A 16,860-nucleotide genomic window follows, 5' to 3' on the forward strand; every position below is an offset into this window, starting at 1 on the left:
TGCAGCTACATGGGGAAAGTGCTTGGGATCACAGAAACTCTGTCAAGGATACTATACCAGTTCCCTCCTCCTACATCCCGAGTCAGCCCTCTGACTGTTTGAATGCCTCTGATAACGTGGTCTCTGAAGGCAGCCGCTTTCATCTTACATCAGCTTTGACTCTTAGAAATGTCTCCTTTACGTTGATCCAAAGTGTTTCCCCTGTGACTTCAACTCATTGGTTCCGGATGCAGCACAAGGCAAGCAGAACGAGTCTATCCCTGTACGTGAAAGTCCTTCATATTCTTGAAGATAATGACCACAGCATCCCTAAGTCTTCTCTGGCCTAAACTTCTCTTGTTCCTTCAACAGCCTTTTATAAGACATGATTTAAAATTTCTTGACCATCCTATTTGCTGTCCTCGACATGAACCCTAGTGTGTCCCTCCAAGTGGTGTCCCAAACTGAATACAGCTCCCTACTGTGGTCTGACCCCAACACAGCAAAACAGACATGGCTCATTCTTTATCCCAAATGGTGCCCGGTTCTTCGTGTAGCCTAGGATCACATTGACTTTTGGAGCAGGCCCATATTGAACTCTGTTGACCAAAACTCCTAAGAATTTTCAATCAGTCTGTTGCAAAATTATAGTTTTCACACCTTGCAATTATATTTAAGCCACAGCTCCAATTTTCAATATTCTTTAGCAGCTTCAGTGGTTTTAAAATATGTCCACAAAGTTTTGAAATTCCTCTCTTCAAAGGATGAAGCCTAATTCCCCTCTCTTGAGTGCAATCTGGACCTCGTGACTTGTTTCCAACCAGTAGAATAAAGCGGAAGTGATGTGTGCAAATTCAGATACTAGGTCATAAAAGGTGCTGTGACTTTCTTCTCTCTCTTGGATTGCTCTTTCTGGGGGAAGGTTGCTGCCACATCTTGAGGATACTCATTCAGCCTATGGACAGGCTCACATGGTGAGAAACTGAGGCCCCCTGCCCACAGCCATGTGAGTGAACCACATCAGAAGTGGATCCTGCAGCCCCAGTCAAGCCTTCAGATGACTGCTCCCCTGACCCATATCTTGACTCCAACCACATGGGAGACTCTGAGCCAGAAACACCCAGCGAAGCTGCTTCTGGATTTCTGAACTAAAGAAACTGTGAGATAATAAATGTTTGTTGTTTTAAGTCACTGACTTTTGGTGTGATTTGCTATGTAGCCAGAGATAACTAATACATCTTGATTCTGTGATTGGATATTTTTCTTATTATCCAGATTCATGTTGTTCACACAAGGAGTAAGCATGTCCTTTCTATGTATGTCAAAACTTCCAAGTGATAAAAACTATAGGGTTGACAAAGTCCTTGGAGATACTGCTGGAAGCCTCCTTAAAATCAGCATTGTTTCTCTACACAGCATCCTTAGATATGGCCCCTTAGCAAGTTCAAAATCCCCCCTGCTATGAGAGAGAGACAACACCAGACATTGGCAGGAAGACTTGAATTGAGCCTTGAAGAATTATAAGAATTCAGCCACGCCCAGAGGGATGGCAGGTGGGAGCACATTTGATGCATACAGATTCCTATATATAGGTCAGTTTCCAGGGACAACAGAGAGATGGCTAGACTGCAAGCTTTTGGGAGAAAGGACTGTGTTTGTCTTGTTCATTGCCTCCATCCCAGGTCTGGCACCTAAATGCTCAGTAACGCTCTATTTTTGATGAGATAGTGAAAAAATGGAGAGTTTATATAGATGAAGAGTGAGAGAAGTTTAGATATGGAGGCTAGCCAGAGTGGAAAAGAATTTCATAGCCAAAATATTTTTCTGGGAGTTCAATTTTTCATAGCTGGTGAGGGATCAACATCTGCCTGAGCTTTGAGCAGAACTTAAGAAGGGTTGATACTTGGTGTGATAGGAGGTGCAGAGAAGACTGGGTCATGAACTGTGGTTCCGAATGTCACCCACGGTGGGTAGAGATTAGTTAAACCTTGGCAACCTCTTGAAGAAATATTTGTCTTGGGGAAAACTCCATGGAGGGAAATGACTAACCTAGAAAGACAAAGGTAGGAACCGTGCTGGTAATCGATCGTTTTTATTTTTTGAGGAAGATTAGCCGTGAGCTAACATCTGCCGCCAATCCTCCTCTTTTTGCTGAGGAAGACTGGCCCTGAGCTAACATCCGTGACCATCTTCCTCTATTTTATGTGGGATGCCTGCCACAACATGGCTTGACAAGCGGTGCATAGGTCTGCACCCAGGATCAGAACTGGCAAACCCCAGGCCGCTGAAGTGGATCACGCAACCTTAACTTCTGCACCACCAAGCTGGACCCATGGTAATCCATCCTGAAGTCAATCTTACTAGATTAAGCCTAGATCCAAGCTTGGAATTTGCATATAAGAGCAGAGAGTATAGGGATGTAAGCAAGAGAAGAGGCGTCCTAGAGGCATACAATATGTACCAGCTGTGCATGGTGTCTGTCTCAATTTAAACAGTCCCTTTGGTTCTGAAGTCTTCCAGAACTGGACGGTGCATATCTGGCAGCAAGTGCCAGCCTCAGCACATCCTTACTCCTGCCTCTTTTTTCTGTCTTAATTCCATGGTCCCCAAGACTTTTCTAGTTCATCTCTTGGCAGAAGCATCAGTTATCTTGAAGTGCAGATATGGTTGCTTAGACTGCAACCCCACTTGGAGCCTGGTAAGTCAAGCTCTGTTAGTGAAGTGCATAGGTTAAGACAGGACTTGGATTAAAATATACTTTCTTAGATGCAACTGGCTGACTTGTTTATGAGATTTATAATTTTATTAATTAATAGAACAAACTTTATTTACTGCTTTAATTTAAGCGTGGCTGTAGATATTGAGAAGACAAAAATCAATAATATAAATGATACAAGAACTAAGAGTGAACAGTGTCCTACAGAGAATCATAGAGGGAGGGACTAACTGTAATATGGGTGTGTGTAAGCTGTGTAGGGAGCTTTGGAAGAGTGTCAGAGAAAGCTCCATTTAAAGGTGATGCTCAGACTGAATCTTGATGGAATAAACATAGAAGATCACTAGGGAGATAAGTTCACTAGAGACGTGGAAGACCAAGATGGGTTTGGGGAAGAATGAATACTTAGTTTGTCCAAAGGGTAGGGTGTACTTATGTGATGAAGGGAGGGATGAAAAGATGGCATGAAGGAAATGATGACAGATGAGCCTGGAAAAGTAGGCAGGAGTCTCTGGATCTTGAAGAATCTTGAATACTTATCTAGGAAGTTTGAAATTTATCTTGTAGGTGATAGGGAATTATGGAAGGATTTTAAATAGAAGAGTGATACATTCTGATTTATAACTTTGAAAGATAGCTGATGGTAGAATGTTGATGAATTGAAGGCTGGGAGATTGGTTGGAAAGGTATTACAGCAGTCTAGGCGAAAGAGGATGAAATGCAATGTCAGTGGACATGGAAGGGGAAAGGATCAACAACAGATCCTTAGGAATCAGAACAGACAAGGCCTGGCCGTGATTAGAGGTTGGTGGATGACTGTAGTGAATAGGGAGGCTAAATAGGCCTGAGATTTCCTGCCCAGGCACTTGGTTGACGTAATTTGATGTGATAGAGCTGTATGTGTGGGTGAGCTTTGTGGTGTCTAACAAAAGGTCAGTTTTAATATTAAAATTTGACCTATCTCAAAAACGATGGGTGGTTGTGAAGGAGAGAAGAGGTCAGTGTATAGATCAGATTATGGTTTAGAATGGTTAAGTATAAAACTGAATGCCAGCAGCATGAAGGACAGTCAAAGGTCTTCTTGTGGGAACTCCAACTAAAAATAGCTCTCTGGGCTGAACTGGCTGGACCGGCAAGCCCACGTGCTTTGGTGAGGTGTGGGTGCCATCCTTGTAAGCAGGCTGGGTGGATCCCCAGATGACCTTGGCCTATAGTTAGCTCTCATAATCAGCTGTGGCTGGTTTCCAAAGGAGCAGCAATGGCAGATGACAGCTTGGGGAGTATGTTTTCTTCTCTGTAAAGAAAAAGTGCCCATAAGCAATACACTTCCCAAGTAGCTACTCTTCCTGGTTTGACTAAGTGCTTCTGTGGTGAAAATATGCCCATGGTTTCCTAAGGCCATTTTTTAAAAACGAATCACTTTTCTCTTCAGTCAAATATCTTGAACCTCTTGGGTAACTTAGAAGAATCAGCGTAAGTTCTACCCTTGGAAAATACGTCAAAGAAATGCCTGCTTGCATGCTCTAGTGCATTCCAGACTCTTTTACCCTTCTGCATATCACAATAGATTAGACATAGGGATTCAAAGGCAGAGAAGGAATCTAACCCTAACAGATTAGAGGTCAATGCCACCTTTAGGGATCTGAAGTTGGAATACAAGAATTTAAGTTTGAGACTCTCAAATAAAAAATTTTGCAATCACTTAGAGTTCATGTCAAAACATCTGGTGGTAAGTTTGCTTTAGTGTATGATAAGAGGGAAGATATTGAGAGATTGCAATCATGTTTTTGTTTGTTTGTAAATTGAGCTTTGGTTCCTGTACTTCATCCAGGAAACACTAGAGGGAGTAAGTCAGATAGAGGAAAAGGGCTACCATGAGAATAAACAGGAATGAAGAGAAAGCACTGAGGAGGAAGGCATTTCTGCATTTCACTAAGGCACAGAATTTTACTTAGGTAGACTCTCTTTGTACTATGACCAAGTGACTTTATGTTTGAAATCCAGTACTAAAATCATTTCAAGCTATGATCTGCTGAGCCTGTTCAGAATCAGGAACTGTAAAGGAAAACCATTACTCTCTGACCAGAATTTATATTCCGTCCATTTCAGGCATTTTGAGAACCAATACGACATAGCTTTATCTGTGCCTTTAATTTTAGAGGACCCATTCTTTAGATGAATAACCTTTCACAGATATTGAATTATTTATTTATTTATTTATTTAATAGCACTGGGAAGTCGTGCTTCCAGTGCTCAAAGTGAATGGTAATGATACCAGGCATTTCCAGACACTTGTAGGAATAAAATGTGCTCTTTGTAGATATCCTAGATTGGAAGCCCTCCTCTCTTCATTTTCTCCACAATTCTTATGAATTAGGTCCACATTAAAACACCGTTTACAATCCAGAACCACTGACGTTAACTGGCCCATTGTCATGTACATGTCAATGAGAACTGATATTTATTCTTTTTGTTAATATTTCCAGTTCCTTAGTTCCTTTGTGCCTCTTGAAAATGTCAAAAGAGCTAGTGAAGACTAGAGCCAAATCACCTATTTTTTTTTAATTCTAACAATTAATCACCATAAGCAGAAACAAATATCTTAAAAAGCTTCTTAAGAAACTGTTCAACTGAATATTAAAATATTTTACTGAACGATGAACTAATAATTCTATGAAATATTTACCTTAAACCATAGCAGATTTTTGATGTACAGCTGTTAAAAAAGTGTATGAATCCAAATGTAAGAAAAATCACAATAAAGCATGCTAAGTTAATAAGGATCTGCCCTTTCACAAACCATGGGGTCAGCCTCACCTGGACGTTAATATCAAGAGGATAGAAATAACATTATGAACTTCCTAAGGCAGCCTCTGCCGGAAATGATAATTACACTGACAAGGAAAACTTAGCTCCAAAATTTGGGTTTGGGTTTGTTAGCCATGCATTCTACTACTTACCTCTCAGGGCAGACCTTTAATTTCAGAAGGTGCTGAGATGCATTACGGCACCCGTTATCAAAAGTCTTTGGCAGAAAAACCATTTATCCTTGTTGTGGTAATGAACAGGTTGGTAACATTCTGGTGTCACCATTCTCGAGAAAGCACATTCACTTGAGTATTTCTTCCACGAACAGAGTGAAATATTTCATGAAGTCACATGGGCGTAGAATACTATGGAGCGATATTGCTGGTGAATGACAGAACGTCTGGTTGATCTACATGAAACCCAAGTGCTCGTATGAGAATAGGTTAGGTTTAGATTGACGAGCAAATGTGTAACCAGGCTTCTGGCTGACAAATGGCAGAACTATGCCAGCGCATTAGCTTCTCTGGAGAGAGACCAAAAGTAAGGCGGGAGGATCAAGTTCATTCCATCCAGGACATTCAAACCTATTGGACGGCAGGGGGGCTGGGATGATAAGCACATAGAGATCTTAATACCCCAAAATAGTCCAGGACAAGTTTACAGTTAAGCTGGCATATAAACCAAGGACCAAACTCCTATCAAATATTCCTGTATCATGTGTGTATTTATATTGACATTCTTTCAGAAGGATCCTGGTGTTTTCCAAGATAAGTCTATTTTATTGGCAACTTTGGTTTAAAGTCACTAGCCTCTAAAAATAGCTTGTTTGGGTAAACTAGAAAATGAAAATAAAAATTGATGAGATTAGTATTAAACACGTTGCCAAGCACTAAATGGATCAGATTGGATGTGGTTTGTTCTGGTTGGGCACAGCTGAAGACAGAGCCATCCATAGAACTTTTGTGAAGACGGATGAATTGTTCGGACCACACTCTTCTTTTGAGGCTGAGGCTGAGGCTGAAAGTTCAGGGCTTTGGGTCTGCCTGCAAGGAAGTGGCATGATAGTAACGACAGATGCTTTTCATCAAGTTCCCGTGGCACCCGGGCCTCCTGCTCAGCGAGGTGCATCATCTCATTTAATTCTTAGCGCCACACTGTGGGGTTTATGATTTCGTTCTATAGGTGAGATGGGGTACAGCAAGATTGGTTGACTTGTCCTAATTCACACACTGGTAAGTGATAGTTAGGATTTAAACTCCAGTCTGACTCCAAAGCACTTTCCATCATGTTACACTGCTTCTTGAACATCCAGTGAACAGCACTGGTGGAGGCTTAGCAAATTGCAAGCCCTGTGGTATTTGAGTAGTATAGAAGCAAAAGCAACAGAGCACCAGGAGTCCTGGGTCTGAATCCTGACTCTGCCTTTTACTGGCTGTGTGATCTTGGAAAAACTCCTAACCTCTCTGAACTGTCTCCTCATCTATAAAGAACATGTGTTTTGTGTGTGGTGGAGTATTAGAAGATTTTTAAACTTTCATTTCTAACCTTCTGTGATTCCATGAGCATTCAAGAGGCTTTTCATTCCCTGTAATTGAGGTGCATGTTTGGTCTTTTGCTCTTTAAGTGAACTCAGATGTGAGGAAACACTTCTACATGAAATTCAAGAACTGACTTAATTTCTGCCATAGGGATATTATTCCTTCTCTGCAAAATTAATTATCTCTGTGGGTTGCCACAACACAAACTATCTTCTATTTCCCAGGTGGACAACTCCACTGTGTGCTGACCATGGCCCTCTGCTCACAAGTGAGCCATAGAGAGGCCTGTAGGACAGGCTAGAAATACAAAACGGTATGTCATAATTTTATCACAAAAGAAAACCCCTAAAGTTGGCTTACATATGAAGGTAATAAATGTTACTTCCAGTGGGAACCAAATATCCATGTAGTTGCCTATTTTGGATGCTTTGTTCTATTTCTGTAAATTAATGAGGTTTTTATTTATTGTATCTTCCTCCTTATGTATTATTCACTATGATCTGCTGACAAGCTTTCTCTGAAAACTGCTGTCTGCACTTAAAGGGTGCCACCCCTGCTTGTCTGTCTTGCACCCATTCTCCTGTTGATGCAATTGTATACATTGGCTCCCCAGCCGTGGGCATTTATCACCCACTGTTCCTCTCTGCTGCTCAGCGTTCTTGAGGATCAAATGACACGGGCCAGGCTGTATGTGGGGAGCAACGCTGGAAAATTCCTTTGATGTTATGCCTTGTGACACTCAACGACTAAATCCAAGTGTTTGCTATTTGACCAAATGCCAAATGTGCTAGTTCCTGAATATCTATGATCTTACAGAGAGCTGGATGGAAGAATAAGAATACACCATTGGAAAAGATATTTTAAAACTATTTTGCATGGCTAATTAAGATAAAGATTTGATTCATTGGAAAGTTAGTTGAGCAGAGTATTTTAGTTAATTAGGAGCTAATTAGTTAATAACACTTGAAAAAATTCATTTAACATATACTGAGTGTCATTGATGTATAAGGTATTAGGAATGCAAAGAGGCGGAGCTGGCCCTGTGGCCAAGTGGTTAAGTTCACGTGCTCTGCTTCAGTGGCCTGGGGTTCGCCAGTTTGGATCCTGGGTGCAGACCTACACACCACTCATCAAGCCGTGCTGTGGCGGCATCATGCATGGAGGAACAAGAATGACTTATGACTAGGATATACAACTATGTACTGGGGCTTCTGGGAGAAAAAAGGAAAAAAGAGGAAGATTGGCAATAGATCTTAGCTCAGGGCCAATCTTCCTGACCAAAAAGCAAAAAAAAAACCTTCATAAAAAAAGCAAAAAAAAAAAAAAGGAGTGCAAAGAGGGGCAAAAGTCCGTATAATCCTTCTGCGCAAAGCATCTTCTGGTTTTCTTCTACCCATTATTCTTAAAAATTTTGTTCTATTTCCTTCCAGTCGTTTTTAATGCTTATGTTTTTGTTGCAAAGATATGATTACACAGAATATGTATTTTGAATCCATTTTTATTCATTTAACATTATAAGAATTTAATCTAAGCATCATCTAAGCATGTAACAGTGTGCTTAAATATTCCCTTATTTGCTTAATCTAAGTTGTTTCCTCTTGTTTTCCATGACAAAAAAGGCTACAAAGAAAATCTTAACACCAAGAAGTTTCCCCTTACTATTGTTTTGTATTTCCTATGACCAGTTCTCATATGTGGAATTACTGGATCAAAGATGACAATTTTAAATACTCATTTTTATCAATATGCATTGCAATTGCTTTCCTAAGGAGTTATCCCAATTTATACAGGCACTACCATTGTTTGACTATAAGTTCCTCCTTACTATCTGCGTCCTTATTGGGCTTTCCCTTAATTTGTTTACATTTTTTGTTGCTATCACAGGCAAATGCTTTTGAATCAAAAAAACAAATTTAACACCCATTATCTATTGAATTTGCACAATAACCTTGCAGAGTCAATAGGTTACAGATGAATAGATACTGGGGAAGATTAAGTGACTCGCCCAAGTTGGCACAACTATTATCAGAGCTGGAACTTGATCTTGCTTCTGAGTCGAGGCCTGTTGTGCACGCCACTCTGCCACAGCCGCCCCTTAAATAACCAGAGGAGTCTAGGCTAATGAGGCCTCCCAAAGAAGCTCGGAGCAGCTCAGTGGTTGGTATGTATAAAGATGGAGTTGATGAGCAGGACGGTCCAAATGACTTTGTTCCCTTAAAAGAATCAAACATTTCCTCAAACTGAGTGAATTTTTGATTAATTTACACATGCTGTTTCACCCACCCACACGCACATTAAAAAGATTTTTTTTTAAAAAAAGAAGAAAGTTATTTATTAGTGCCCAAGTTTTGGAATATTTTTAACTAAACTCAGATATACATGAGTAACTCCAGTGGAAGTTGTTCATGCATATCTGAACAGAATGTGGCCTTTTGACTTTAGCCTATTAAACACAAGGAAATTCATAGTTAAAATTCCACTCTTAGCTCCCCAACCAAGATGGGAATGGCCCCGGCCACAAAACATGACAGACAACACTGCCACAAGGCCCAATAATCTGTTGGAATTATAGAGGATGGTAGGCAAACCACAATAAATCAAGGGCTCACCTTCATGTTTCAGAAAGCTGGGTGGATTAAGTGTGTGCTTCATTCTTTACCATGGGAAGTCTGGTTTTGCTGGAAGGTGGTGTATGGAGTAAATGACAAATGTCTCCTGGTCAGATGGTGCGTGGATGACCCCAGCCATCATTTGGAAGATGTCTTGGAAAAATAATTTGGGACCGTACAGCCTTCTTATTCTTAGCTGGAGTGAAACGAAGGAAACCCAAGTTTGGAGCCCCAGACATGTAAAGTGGCAGCATCTGCCAGCATTGGCTCCATCGAGTGTGGCTTGGGCAGAGCAGTTGTGCTTCCGTTCAGCTGGAGGTTCTTGGGTTTAGAAAGTCCCCTGCGAGCTGAGGAGGCTGAATAACAGAGTTTAGCAAAACTCAGAGATGGGCTCACCTTATCTAGATTACAAAATCCCGTTAATCTTTAAGCAGACCACTATTTAATGGACATTACAAACAAAGCAACATCAAATCATCAGTATTTATTTCACAAAGATATGACTCTTAATGTAGGTAGCAGAAAAGATGTCTTGTTAACATCACCCCATGACTCCTTTTAGATAATTGCAGAGAAGGCTGGCTTCTTCAAGCATTGGGATAATCTCTTCTACTACTTTGGTGCATTCTTCAGGGCTGAGAAGGTGATTTGGATTCACCCTGCCTTTACGGAGAAAAGCTGGAAGCAGCAGGACCCATTTGTACAGATGTGGACTATCTCTCCAGGTCCCTTATTTTGTAACTACATTTTAATTAGTGAGGAATCCTGAAACCACAATAACAGAAAACAGCCGGGAAGCAGCTTTGATTTCAAAATTGCATGATGACGCCTCCACTCCACTGACGTATTTTCATGGTCCTTTGCCTGAAAGGCCAGGCAATAAACACGCAGTATGGCCCAGAGCTCTGGCAGAGTGGGCTTCCGGCTTTGCTGGCGGCATTCCGGAGCAGGTTTGCTGAGTTGAGCCCTGGGGGCTTTTCCCTTAGTCTAGTCTAAATGGGCATTCTCTCTGATGTGACTAGAGTGTTTTTGTCACCTCTAAACATTACGCACTGTGATAGCATTGATTTCCAAGGCTCAAACCCTCTGTGACACTCAGGAATGCATGTAAGACGCAAGCAGAGTTGAACAAGATGGCCTGGAGGTGGAACTGGGGAGGGGCTGACCCTCATTTAGCCCCCTGTTGTTTTTGGAAGGCTTTCATTTGGGTTCTTACTACTGGGTGGTCCCTTGGGCCTCCCACTACATTCCAAATATTTCCAAAACTTTCTGAGAGGTAGCAGTTCAACCAAATGAGCATATTCTCCTGGCTCCTGCGGGAAGGCTGTGAGGCGCTGGCTGGCCCTCCGTCACAGCATTCCTTCATGCTAACCCCTTTGTTTCCTTTGAGCAAGATAGAAGTGTGAATTTGACATTCTAAAATTCTGCGTACAGCGGATGTTTTTCTTGCAGCCCCTTGTGTCTTAATCCTTGGTGGTCTCCAAGCTTTTTGGATGCTCAGTAGAATCAGTAAAATATTTTAAGCAGATACTCCCCAAACTTGGTATTTATTTATAAATATACATGCACTATTGAACTAATATATTACGTTAATTAAAAACACACAAACAGAAAACTTTAAAAGATGAAACTATTAAGTTCTTTATTTTTTCGATGGTACAAGACTCTTTCTTGCTTTTACTATGCTATTAATGTTGTATGTTCACTTTATATTTATACGTGACTAAACTGAATATGCTTCACTTGAAAAGCCTGCTGTATCTCTTTGTGATATGATTCAAAAGTCTGATTCTAAGCACAGTTTACTTTGATACCTGGTTTTAGTGACTATCATGGCTAAAAATAATGCTGCAAAGATAATGCAAGAAGTGTGTTGTTGTCTTTAATTATTCCATCCTGACTCATGTTTTCAACCACATCACCAGCTATGCAAAGATTCTGTTGAAAGTTTACTAATAAATTTCCATCTTCCTTAGCATCAATCAAGTGCTCTTATAACCTAATCAAGAGGTGCTTCCCATTGACCAAACGCAGAGAAAGTCAGAAGGCAAGGAAGCCTGGTTGATGCACCATTTTAACAGATGATAGGTAGATAGATAGATAGATAGACAGACAGAAAGATAGATTTAGATATGTTCAAAGCTCTCCAAAATTACAGATCTGAAAGATTTTTAAATAATTTAGAAAAATCCCACTTCCAAGTTTTAAAAATGTATACATATCTGAATTTTTAATGAGAAAATACTGTTTTCAGAAACAAATTTATACAATGGCAAAAACAATTCTAAGTATCCATTTTCAGAGCGTTCTCTCCACAGCATGAATTTCTTCTTCAAAGCAGTCACTTTCTCGCTCACAAGGACAATGTCAGCATGACCTTGGCTGGACAGATTTGGTGTCTTTATTTTTGCAGAGCTCACTGCTAGGTTGCATATTCCAACAGCTTCTTGTCACCACAGCAAATTTCAGGAAATGTTTTCCACTCAGTAAGATGGCAGAAGGGGTCATCTCACAGGATGAACTAGTTTGTTTCTACTAGGTAGAATTATATCTTAGGAACAATTCAGGCAAATTGTGAGGGAAACAAGTGGATCTGGCTAAGTTCCTGTAAGTAACTCCTGGTGAATTCCACTGGGGCAATTGAAGAGAGTTTATTTAATAAAGGAGGTTAGCAAAGGGAAGCCAGCCGTGAGAGGGCAGCAGGAGCACGAAGCTCTCCCTCCCTTCCCCTAAGCCTGGGGTCCGGGGAGGGAGCAGCTACCCAGTCTGGGGAGAGAACTGTAGCTCTGGGAGAGGGGGCATCGTCTGTACCTGTGATTTTGGGAGAGGGACTGTATTCATTGGCTCAGAACGCCATGACAAACTACCATGACTGAGTGGCTTCAAAGATGGGAATTTATTTTCTCACAATTCTAGAGGTTAGAAGTCTGAGATCAAGGTGCTGGCAGGGTTGGTTTCTTCTGTAGTCTGTGTCCTAGTAAATGGCTGTCTTCTCCCTGTGTCTTCACGTGGTCTTTCCTTTACGCATGTGTCTGTGTCCACATTTTCTCTTCTTATAAGGACACCAGGTATATTGGATTAGGGCCCACCCTACCGACCTCATTTCAACTTAATTATCTCTTTATTTCCAAATACAGTCACATGCCGAGGTACTGGGGATCAGGACTTCAACACATGAATTTTGGGGAACACAATTCAACCCATGACAGGGACCCTGCCAGTCTGTGGCCCACAGGGAGGAAACCTGGAAAAAAACCTTAATCAATCTTCCCTCCAGCCCGCCAGTTGTCTGCATGTACCTCAGATGGGCCAAACCCAGATGGAAGCCAGAGGCAAGGGAGGCTGCTTGATGGCGCCCAGGAAGGTCAGTCTCCCGGGACACAGAGAGTTAAAAAGAGTAATCTGGAGAAGAAAACAGAGACTATCCAGCTCACAAAGTCACTGTGCTGAACTTAGCAAACAGAGATTTCATTGACCCATAGGGTTATAAATTATTTAACGTAGAAAGAAGGTAAGAAGTAACGATCAGATAAGCCAAGATGTTTGGCTTTGTGGCTTGCGCTAGAGATGCTACTTTCAAAGAACTGCTGTTCCCAGGCTCTGCTTTGTGGTAATAGTTTGAGTATCTTGCAAGCACTAGTCCTTGTGAGAATTAGAAAAAGACATCCCCGGTGGGCAGATGAATTAGAGAAAGGTGCCTTCCGCTGGACCCAGCAGGCCTTCTGGTGCGCAGCTTTTGGTGAGCTCCCCGTTCGCTCTCCTCAGCCAAACTCACCCTGCATGACCCTGCGCAGTGGTCCTTATCATGGACTCAGATGCACAGCCCGCACAGCCAGCACGCTGTTGGTACCCTCTTTCCAGCCCCACATCATGAATACCTTGAAGGATAAATTGTGATACTGTGTCTGCTGTACTCTGCACACTGGCAGCCTTCTAGTTCCACATGGAAAAAAACGATTAGCTATAGCAAAATTCTAATATATTACTGGCTGTTTTATTAAATCAATTAAGCCCCTTTTGCTGGCAATTTCTGGCTGACCTGAACTTAAGTAACTATTTGGTGGCTTTTCCACTAAATGAAGTAATTAATGTTCATTTAGGCAATTTTCCCTTGTTACCATTTATGGCAACCCCATTTTAAGATTTTGGAATTATTGGCAAACACGAGATTTGAATATAAGCATTGGGTTTTATTTATCCATCAAACAGATTGCAGCTTACGTAAGAAAGCTGTGCCCTGCACAACTCCAAGGGGCGCCATTCACAGTCATTGCAGATTTGTATGGTCTCTCTGACAATTTTCTGGTAGATGGCAGTATAGTTTTAAGAACAGGGTATCTCCTCCCTCCTAAATTGCTATAAAGTTGCTGTTTGGGTAAATGGCAGGTTGGGCACCCATGTGTGTTGGAAACTCTGCTGGAGTGGAGCTGGTAGGAAAGGACCCAATGAAGACTAGGACACGTTCCCAACTTCTCAGTACAGTGAAGGAGGAGGACTTATGGGTACCCTCTCGGCTTCAGCTTCAGAATAATGCCCAGATCTACTACCTCTATCTGCCCCACCTTTTCAAGTTCTGCCTGTGTGAACAAGGAGGGAAAGGTTTGGAAGGAGAACACTCCACACCTGACCCAGGTGGTGGCAACATTAGGCCACTGCAGCTCTTCTTTGGGCTCAAAGGGCCAAGACTGTGAGACCCATGATGGCCACTGCCAGGCCAGGGGTGGAGGAGAATTGCTGAGGTTGAAGGGTGGGAGTCAGCAGGGACTGGTGTGAGTGGTGAGGGGGGCTAGCCCAGGAGTAGCCTGGTTAGTTCCACAGCTGCCATGGGTGTCCATGGAAGGCACTAAAACAACATTGAGGGACTAGAGTACCGTAACGATGAATAGCATCCTTGCTTAGCCAAGCCCCATCCCTTCTTTTCAGGAGAAAGGAGGGGAGCTCTTTTTCAGCGGTCACAGCAGGAAGACATTTATACTGGTTATACCCTTGGCCCAGTGCCTTCCCCGTCTCTTTGAGGGCTAGGACCTCTCAGCCGTGGTTCCTCATCTGCCGGCTGATCTTTGTCAATACTCACCCTCTCACTCCCTAGGCTCTTACTGCAGTTTTTCTCTTTTTTTTTTTTCAAATCTCAAGTAGAGGTATTCTTTGCAAGAAAGATAGTTATTTCATCTAATCTTAGGGTCTGTGATTACCACTTTGAAAACACTTTGGCCTTGTCTTGTAAAACTGACGCCAGGCATATGCCACGATCTAGCAATTCCACTGCTGGGCAAGTACCCTGCAGAAATATATGCAAGGATGCACCAAGTGACGTGTATACGCGTTTTCATCATAGCCTGTTCATAATAGCCCCAAATTGGAAACAGTGCCCATGTCTAACAAGAATAAAATGGGCACGCCTTAGTATATTTATACAATGAAATATGACTCAATGATAAAAACAAACAAATTACAGCTATACAAAAACTCATGATTAAATCTTAAAGATATAATACAGTCATGCATCAATTAACGATGGGGATACATTCTGAGAAATGCATTGTTAGGCGATTTCGTCGTCGTGCAAACATCATAGAGTGTATTACACAAACCTAGATGGTACAGCCTACTACACACCTAGGCTGTATGGTACTAATCTCATGGGACCACTGTCTCATATGCTGTCCATTGTTGACTGAAACGTTGTTACGTGGCGCATGACTCTATCGAGCAAAAGCAGCCAGACATGACAAAATATTTAACACATGATTCCGTTTACATAAATTTCAAATATAGGCAAAACAAAACTTTAGGTTTTAGGGATGCATATGTAGGTGGAAAAATCATAAAGAAAAGCAAGAAAGTGAATACCATAAAGTCTGCATGGTGTTACCTGCTGAGCTGGGATGGGGGTTGGGGGGTTGCAGGGGTGGGTGAGGAGGTGGGGGGCTGGGGGTGGGGACGTCGGGGGTGGGGGAGGTTTACAGTTGAGAAGAGGCACATAGGGGGGCAGTCTAGGGAGCGGGCTGTGTTCTATTTCTCACCTTGGGTGGAAGTCACAGGCTGTTCATTTTGCAATGATACTTTGAGCTATACATCCACGTTTTATGCACCCTTCTAAGCTTATTTTACAATTTAAAAAAAGTTAAAAAGAAAGTAGTTATTTATTGCTTAATTATTCTCAGGAAGATTAGGTACTGAGTTGAATCTTAAAGGATAAATAGGAGTTATCCAGGTGGAGGAGGATATTCTAGGGGTGAGACCAGAAGGGGAAAGGGGCAGAGTACAGAACTCTTGAGATTTTAAAGTTCAAGATGGGGCGTGGCTGGAGGTGAGGCCCCAAAAACAGTGGAAACGGTGGCATCGGAGAACCAGGTGCCAGCCATTTAGAACTGGTGGGGCTTGTGGAAGGATCTTAAGCAGGGGAATGAAATTTCAAGAAGAGGAGGGCTGTCAACAGTGACAAATGAAGCAAAGAAGTCATTGAGATAAGAACTGAGGGTTCTCTGACTCGGGAATAGGAGGTCCCTGTCCCCGGTGGGTGGGACCCGTGCAGTGGAGAGCTGGCAGCAGACACCAGATTGCAGTAGGATGAGGTGGAAAGGGAGGTAGGGGAGTGCAGACAAATGTGTTTGGCAGCGCTGACCAATGCTGCGGAGAGGGCCAACTGGAGGAAAAAACAGATGAGATGGATTAGATTGTGAATTCACTATTTCTTCATGACCACAAAAGGTTCTAGCTCTTTTTGTTCTCAAAAACTCACAGGCATATATTTCAGAGACTTCAGGATTAACTCCTGCGTGATGAGGTGGTTCAACTGGTGAGAAAGTATCCCCACGCTCTGTGAGGCTGGACTAGATTTGCTTGGGAGGCACTGGAAAAATACCAGGGAGCATCAGTAGGCAGCTGCTTCGGCGTTTCTGTAGGATGTTGGATTTGTGGCCTCAGAGATGGCCACTCGCTGCTGCCATCTTAGAAACATCTCCGTTCCCTTAATTTAATACACACCAAAGTTGGCAGCTGAGAGCCTGTAAGAGACCAGTATGTTGACCAGGCCCTTGGGGGACAGATTTGGGAGGGTGGTGTCGGTCAACGGAGTTCATTTTATCTTCTTTTTCTCCTCCACTCAAACTTCCTTATTTTCATTTTCCTTCCCATCTCCCTCTCTCATTCTTTTCTACTTCATTTCTCTCTCTTCTTTCTGCCATGTTGTCATGTCTTTTCTTTCTAT

General features: G+C 42.1%; 1 protein-coding gene across 6 annotated transcripts in view; it reads right to left on the reverse strand.

The window, feature by feature from the left end:
* Window positions 1–5,963, reverse strand: part of ITGB6 (integrin subunit beta 6) — a 124,394-nt gene extending 118,431 nt beyond the window's left edge. For 5 of the 6 annotated variants that reach the window (XM_046658496.1, XM_046658497.1, XM_046658494.1 and 2 more), the window contains exon 1: window positions 5,656–5,963. The gene's annotated coding sequence lies outside the window, so the exon portion shown is untranslated. The remainder of the gene's footprint in view (window positions 1–5,655) is intronic. The other variant, XM_046658493.1, reaches the window with a different exon arrangement.
* Window positions 5,964–16,860: the final 10,897 nt, after the last annotated feature.

The sequence above is a fragment of the Equus quagga genome, chromosome 4 (genome assembly GCF_021613505.1).
Source record: "Equus quagga isolate Etosha38 chromosome 4, UCLA_HA_Equagga_1.0, whole genome shotgun sequence".
Taxonomy (NCBI): domain Eukaryota; kingdom Metazoa; phylum Chordata; class Mammalia; order Perissodactyla; family Equidae; genus Equus; species Equus quagga.